Source organism: Cervus canadensis, chromosome 8 (assembly GCF_019320065.1).
Source record: "Cervus canadensis isolate Bull #8, Minnesota chromosome 8, ASM1932006v1, whole genome shotgun sequence".
NCBI classification, from domain to species: domain Eukaryota; kingdom Metazoa; phylum Chordata; class Mammalia; order Artiodactyla; family Cervidae; genus Cervus; species Cervus canadensis.
Genome location: NC_057393.1, coordinates 47,591,295 through 47,599,741, shown reverse-complemented (window position 1 = coordinate 47,599,741; position 8,447 = coordinate 47,591,295). Strand labels below are relative to the sequence as shown.

The window sequence follows — 8,447 nt, the reverse complement described above, 5'->3', positions numbered from 1 at the left end:
TCAGGGTCAGAACTTGCCTAGTTAGAAATAAAGGAAATAGCCAGTCAGCATCTAAATATATCACTCTTGCATGATTTGCTTAAGCAGAAGAGACCAAGAGCATTTATTGCCAATTGGAAATTTGCCATGAAGTTTCTCAAGTGTTCTAAATCCCAGCTAATTAAATTTTAAGTAAGGAAATTGCATTAAGTTCTTTATATCATAAGGACACTGCTCAGTCCAACATAAGGCAGTAATTTTTAAACTTGGACTCAAGTGACCCATAGAATTAATGACATATACAAAAATTGCTTATTCTCTCTCTGCAAGTTCCCAAGAATATTGATTATATGGTTATCTCAATTGTATCAGATGACAGTAGTAACAAAAGTGAGAAAAATTCATTGAGAGATAATTAATTGTAGATTAGAATAGCTGGGTGTATCTTTTTAAAAGATCACCATGGGGTAAGTTTTCCCAATGTAGACAATTTATCCCGTCACATATATCCTGATACCAGAGCTAGTTGAATGAAATATTCACATCCACCTTTAATGAAGAGTTTTAAGTGGAAGGAGAATGATTGAGTTGACCCATAATACAACAGAACAATTTAAAATATAATTTCAGAGGAAACAGCAACAAAAAGAAAGGATGTACTAAGAAACCAATCCATATCATGACCTATCCTAGCCCCTATTCCTGAACCTATTCTCATGAACACGTAAGTGAGCTCAAGGAAACAGCTGGTTCTAATTAGTGTTGAGTAAGTTTTTATAAATAAATCAAAATTGTAATAAAAAGCAGATCATAAACAGGCAAGCATTCAAACACTGTTTTGTAATGCATCTGTGTTTATGTGTGTGTGTATCCACCTTTTTCTTTTTCTATTCATCTGTCAGTGTACATGAGTTGTTTACATATCTCAGCTATTGTGAATTAGGCAGCAATAAACATGGGAGTGCAGACAGTTCTTTGAGTTTCTTAATTATTCGGTGTACATATCCATAAGTGGGATTGCAAGATCATGTGTTAGTTCAATATTTTTGAGGAATTTTCATATTGTTTTCCATAGCTGTGGCACCATTTTACATTCCCACCAGCAGAGTACAAAAGTTGCAATTTCTCCACAATTTTGTCAGCACTTATTATTATTGTTTTCTACAATAGCTATCCTACAAGGTGTGAGATGTCGTTTTTATTTGTGTTTTCTTATTTGTGTTTTCTTGATAATGATGTTGTGCATCTTTTCATACACCTGTAGGCCATTTGTAAGTCTTCCCTGAAAAATGTCTATTTGAGTCCTTTGTGTATTTTTTTATTTGATATGTTTTTTCCTTTTTATTGAGTTGTAGTAGTTCCTATATATGCTGAAAATTAATTACTTGTTAGGTATATGGTTTGCAAATATTTTCTCACTCCAAGTTAGTTTGCCTTTTCGCTATGTTGGTTGTTTCCTGTGATGTGCAGGAGATTTTTTGCTTGATATCTATTTTTGATTTTGTTGTCTGTGGTTTTGGTGTAATATCCAAGAAATCATTCTCAAGACAAATTTCAAGAGGCTTTTATTTTTTTCCTAGTTTTACAGTTTCAGGTATTACGTTTAAATCTTTAATTCATTTTGAGCTGAACTTTTGATATGGTATCAGGTCAGTGTCCAATTTTATTTTATTTTACTTCTTTTACACTTGGATATCCACTTTTTCAATAATTCTTTAAAATTCTTTAAAATATTCTTCTTCCACTACTGTGTTATCATGGCATCCTTGACAAAGGTACAGTTGTAAGTTTATGCATGGGTTTATTTCTAGTCTCTCTGTTCTGTCCCATTGGCCTTTATGTCTGTCTTTATGCTAGTACCATATTGTTTTAATTACTGTAGCTTTGGAATGTATTTTGAAGTCAGTGAGAGTGATGTCTCCAGTTTTGTTCTTTCTCAAGACTGCTTTAGGTATTCTGAGTCTTTTGTGATTCCATATGAGTACTAGGGGTGTTTTATCTATTTGTATAAACAAATGGCATTGTGATTTTGATGTGCTAGGATTGACTCTCTAGATTGCTTTGGGGTAATACAAACATTTTAACAATATTAATTCTTCCAATTTATGAACATGAAATGTCTTCATTTATTTGTTTTCTTCCATTTTGTTCATTAATATTTTTTAATTTATGTTATGTAGATCTTGCACCTCCTTGGCAGTTTATTCCTGTGTATTTTATTCTTTTGGATGCTATTGTAAGTGGAATTTTTTAAAAATTACCTCTTCAAGTGGTTTGTTGCTGGTGTACAGAATTGCCTTAGATTTTTGTATTTTTATTTTGTAAGCTCCAACACTATTGGATTCACTGATTAATTCTAAGTTTTTTTTTCTTTTGTGCAGTCTTTAGAATTTCCTATATATAATACCATGTTATCTTTAAGTAGAGGCAGTTGTACATCTTTCTTTCAACTTGTATGATTTTTTTTTCTTTTTATTGCCTAGTTACTTTGGTTATGACTTCCAGTATTTTGAATAAAAGTGGTGAGAGTTTTCATCCTTGTCTTGTTTCCAATCTTAGAGGAAAACCTTTCAATTTTTAACTGTTGACCATGCTGTTAGCTATGGGTCTATCATGGGTTTATATGGCCATTATTATGTTGAAGTGCATCCCTTCTACACCCAGTTTTTTGATAGCTTTTATCATGAAGAGGTATTGAATTTTACCAACTACTTTCCCTGCATCTATTGAAATTATTATGTTATTTTATCTTTCATTCCTTTAATATGGTATATTTCATAAAATACTTTGTGTATTTTGAACAGTTTTTGCATTACAGGGATAAATTCTACTTGATTATGGTATATGATCCTTTTAATATGCTGGTAAATTGAATTTACTGGTATTTTCCTAAGGATTTTTGCATCTTTGTGTATGAGGGATATTGATCTATAATTTTCTTTTCTCATAATGTCTTTGGTTTTGGGATCAGCTGGCTCCATAAAATGATTTTGGAAGTGTTCCTCGTTGTTAAAGTTTTTGGAAGAATTTAAGAAGAATTAGCATTCTTATAATTCTTCTTTTAATGTTTGGTGAAATTCACTAGTGAGGTCATCTGATTTTGGATTTTCTTTATTTGATAGTTTTTGATTACTGATTCAATCTATTCAAGTTTCTGTTTTTTCATGCTTTGGTCTTGGTAGGTTGTGTGTTTCTAGGAACTTATCCATTTCCCTAGGTTATTCAGTTTGTTGGTATATAAATTTTGATAGTCTTTTATGCTCCTTTCTATTTCTGTGACATCCTTTGTGATGTCTGCTCTTTCATTAGGCAAGTAACAGACTGAGAAGGCTTGTCATCTATGAATAGGAAAAAGGAAGATGACACAGAAGTGGGCAGAGGAGCCCAGAGAGCAAAACCATACATGGCAAATAGTTGCAAGAGGAAAAGTACTGGACTGTAACCAGGGAGCTGATGATATTTGCCTGGTGGGATTTCAGAATTTCTATACTAATTACTGTGTGCCTATCATATTCCCCCTTATTAAATGGAAGTGTTTGTTGCTATTGTGCTATCTTTGACTTACCATTACTTGTGAGGTGTATTTGGGAAACAAAATGTGTCTCTTTAGTATTAGGTATTTATATTGAGAGGAATCACCTGAGAAACTGAAATTGCAGAGTTACCCTACAGAATGAATGTAAGCATATGCAAAAACCTAGGTCTTGAGTTTAATGGGTGGGGAAGATACCCTGGAGAAGGAAATAGCAACCCACTCCAGTACCCTTGCTTGGAAACTCCCATGGACAGAGGAGCCTGGTAGGCTACAGTCCATGGGGTCACAAAGAGTCAGACGCAACTGAGTGACTTCACTTTCACTTTCACCATAGTAGATAAGATTTTAGGAAATGTTGAAAAGAGGTGAATATATTTTGCAGTAATTCCTTTCCTTGCAGACAGTTACTTCCTCATATATTTGTTTGGTTTCACCTGATAATTGTATAAATGAAATCATAGAGTGAGTATTATTTTGTGTTGTTTCTTTGTATTTTTAAAGATTGGTTTTTGTTGCTGCATATATTAGTAGCTTGCAATTTTGATGGCTGAGTAGAATTCCCTTTTATGAATATATTGCAGTGTGTTTCAACCATTCTGCACTTGAGGGACATTTAGTTGCAAAGCAGAGAAATCCTTGGAATATTCTTTACAAGTTTTTACAAGACCAGTGCTCTAACCCCTGAGCTATGGAGCCAACTTCTTTACAAGTTTTTAGTGGAAACATAAGTTTATATTTGTTTAATACATATTTAGGAAGTGTTGAGTCATAGGATAGGCATCAGTTTCAATTCATAAGAAATGACCAGAACTTTTCCCCAAGTAATTGTTTTTTATTCTCCTAGCAGCACTGTATGAAAAGTTCAACGGTTCCAAATTGCTGTCAACATTTGATCTTGCTATTGACTTTAATTTTTGTGATTCTAGTAAGCATATAATGGAATCTCATTATGATTTTAATTTGTTTTTTTTTGTTTCTTGTAAATTTGTTCTCATATGCATATCATGATTTATATATTTATTGTTTTCTGAGAAACTGCCTTCTTATAGCAGCAGGAATCCTGCTTATTTTGTAACCCATTTGTCCACAGGTTAGGACGATGTATTAACAGTTAAATGCTGAATGACCAAATGAAAGTTTAAAATAAGATTGATAGAAGAGTACTTATCTCTTTTTTCTAATGTGCTCATCCAGAATTCAGAGATTTCAGTGTCAGATTCCAGTTCTGCCAATTTGCAAATGTGCAACATTAGACATCACTTTGTTGTTGTTCTGTCGCTCTGTCATGTCTGACTGTTAGCATCCCCATGGACTGCAGCACACCAGGCTTCTCTGTCCTTCACCAGCTCCCAGAGCTTGCCCAAACTCATGTCCATTGGGTCGGTGATGCCATCCAACCATCTCATCCTCTGTTATCCCCTTTTCCTCCGGCCTTCAATCTTTCCCAGTATCAGTGTCTTTTCCAATGAGTCAGCTTTTTTTATCAGATGACCAAAGTATTGGAGCTTCAGCCTCAGTAACAGTCCCTCCAATGAATATTCAGGACTGATTTCCTTTAGGATGGACTGGTTTGATCTCCTTGTAGTTCAAGGGACTCTCAAAATAGGGCAAGCCTTATTTTGGCTAAATTTCCTCACATTTACAATAGTTATACATTTTCCTTATTCTGTTCTTCCTTATTCTATTGCTACAAATAATATAAATTTTGTGAACAGTGACTGAATTTTTTTAGCACTTAAATGTTTAAAAATGTATTTATATTTGCTGTATTCTTATGGGGGACAAAGGGAATGAGTGAACCAGGAATGCTTAATTTTAAATATCTCATAGGCCCAGAATTAAGTTTCTATGAAATGTAAAGCTGGTTTTAATTTTCTCAGTTACCACTGAGCAGAATGTGTTTCACGGCTGTCAGTCCTGTTGCTGTTCTTACTGCCACAATTCTTGTTTTCCACTTACCAATATTCACAATAATTCTAATGTGACTCGAACATTTTATCTCCCTAACTCTTTCTTGATAACCATTTATTCTTCATCATCTCAATACACAGCAGTTGTTGCAAGTCCCAATTTTGCCACATCATGTGTCATTAAATCACTATTATCAGCAGGAAAAATTTTAGAGCTTGTTAGTAGTTTTGTTACATTGATTACATGTTGAAATAATATTTTGGACATACTGGGTTAAATAAAATATAATTACTAAAGCTAGGTTAACCTGTTCTTTTATTTATATTTTCTTTTACATATTTAAATGTGACTACTAGGAAGTTTATTATATAAATATGTCTTGCATTATGCATACTAGCTTTATAAGTGCTTAAAACAATCTACTTCTGCTTCATTGACTACACTAAAGCTTTTGACTGTGTGGATCACAACAAACTGTGGAAAATTCTTCAAAGATGGGAATACCAGACCATCTTACCTGCCTCCTGAGACAACTGTATGCAGGTCAAGAAGGAACAGTTAGCACCAGACATGGAACAATAGACTGGTTCCAAATTGGGAAAGGAGTATGGCAAGGCTCTATATTGTCACCCTGCTTTTTTAACTTATATGCAGAGAACATCATGAGAAATGCTAGACTGGATGAAGCATAAACTGGAATCAAAATTGCTGGGAGAAATATCAATAACCTCAGATATGCAGATGACACCACCCTTATGGCAAAAAGTGAAGAAGAACTAAAGAGCATCTTGATGAAAGTGAAAGAGGAGAGTGAAAAACTGGTTTAAAACTCAACATTAAAAAAACTGAGATCATGACATCTGGTCCCATCACTTCATGGCAAACAGATGGGGAAACAATGGAAACAGTGAGAGACTTTATTTTGTTGGGCTCCAAAATCACTGCAGATGGTGACTGCAGCCATGAAATTAAGAGACGCTTGCTCCTAAGAAGAAAAGCTATGACAAACAGACAGCAGAGACGTTACTTTGCCAATAAAGGTCCATCTAGTCAAAGCTATGGTTTTTCCGGTAGTCATGTATGGATGTGAGGGTTGGACCATAAAGAAAGCTGAGCACTGAAGAATTAATGCTTTTGAACTGTGATGTTGGAGAAGACTCTTGAGAGTTCCTTGGACTGCAAGGAGATCCAACCAATCCATCCTAAAGGAAATCAGTCCTGAATATTCATTGGAAGGACTGATAGTAAAGCTTAAGCTCCAATACTTTCCCCACTGATGAGAAGAACTGACTCATTAGAAAAGACCCTGATGCTGGGAAAGATTGACAGCAGGAGGAGAAGGGGACAACAGAGAGGATGAGGTGGTTGGATGGCATCACTGACTCACTGGACATGAATTTGAGCTTGCTGGGGAGTTGGTGATGTACAGGGAACCCTGGTGTGCTGCAGTCCAGAGGTTGCGAAGAGTCTGACATGACTGAGTGACTGAACTGAACTGAACTGAACTGAAAGCACTACCTTTAATATATAGTTACCTTTCCAGTGGGATTTATTCTTTCAAATGATTTTTTGCTGCTAGTTTTTACCTTTTTTTCCAGATTAGAATCCCTTTAACAGTTCTTATAGTGTCTGTTTAGTAGAGATGGACTCCTTTAGTTTTGCTTGTCTGTAAATCTCTTTAACTATTCAACTCCGAATAACTTTGATGAGTAGAGGATTCTTGGTTAACAGTTTTTTCTTTTAGCGCTTTGAGTATTTCATGATACTCCCTTGTCTTTTACAACATTTCTCCTGTGAGATATGCTGACAGTCTTATGGAGTTTCTTTCATATGTATCAAATCGTTTTTCTCTCACTGATTTTAAGATTCTTTCCTTGTCTTTAACTTTTGACATTTTAATTATAATGTGTCTTGGTGTGTATCTCTTTGGGTTTATCTTGTTTGGAATTCTCTTGTCTTCCTGGATCTGGAAGTCTGTTTCCTTCCCCATTTTTAGGGAAGTTTTTAGCTATTATTCCTTCAAATATGATTTCTGCCTCTTTTTTGCTCTCTTTTCCTCCTGGGAGTTCTTTAAATTGAGTGTTAGTTCATCTGATTTTGTCCCATAAGACCCTTAAGGTATCTCCAATTTTTTTTTCATTTTTTTATATTTATGTCTCATTCAGTGAGTTCCAAGTACTTGTCTTTGAGTTCACGGATTTGTTCTTTTCTCTCATCCAGTTCATCTGTTGTTGAACCCCTCTAGTTTATTTTTTAGTTCAGTTACTATATTCTGCAGCTCTTACACTTCTATTTGGTTCTTTCTTATATTTTTCATCTCTTTGCTGAGGTTCTAATTATTTTCATCTGTTCTTCTCCCCAGTTTGATTAGCCTCTTTATGACTGTTACTTTGAACTCCTTATGAGGTAAATTACTTATCTCCATTTTATTAAGGTTTTTTTTTTTTTTTTTTTTTTTTTTTTTTTTTTTTTTTTTTTTTTTTTTTTTTTTTTTTTTTTTATTCAGTCTCCGTAGAGACTGTCAAAAATTGCCAATGCCGACTATATTTCAAGTCGTCACAGCGGGGTATTGGGAAAAGTTTTCAATTAGCAATAATCGCGCCTCGGATAAACCTCATTGGCTACGATACTGCCACTGTGCAAAGCTTTTATTAAGGTTTTATTCCTGAGGCTTGATCTTGTTCTTTCATTTGGAAAAGAGTCATTTATTTATTCATTTTCCTTGATTCTCCGAGTTGGTTTTTCCACAGTAGATGAAACTACCATCTCTTTCAGTCTTGAAAGAGCAGCTTTTTCTAGGAGTTGAAATTTGTTGATCAGTTCTGCCCTAGATCTTGTTTATCTCTCAATACTTTTGCTTGTCTAAGCAGTCTGTTATATTTTTAATAGCTCCCAGTAGTTAAGTATATGCCAACACCTGTCAGTGTCTCAGATAAGAGGATCTCAGCATCTAGACTTAGGCTGGCTGGATGTCAGACCCTTAGGCAGCAGTTTTTAAAAATATGCAAATATATATAGTCCA

The 8,447-nt window shown here is 34.5% G+C and overlaps 1 non-coding gene across 1 annotated transcript; it reads right to left on the bottom strand.

The window, feature by feature from the left end:
* Positions 1–7,931: 7,931 nt before the first annotated feature.
* LOC122446956 lies at positions 7,932–8,072 on the bottom strand. Its single transcript, XR_006271089.1, has one exon. It is a non-coding gene; the product is annotated as a U4 spliceosomal RNA (small nuclear RNA).
* Between the last annotated feature and the right edge of the window lie 375 nt (positions 8,073–8,447).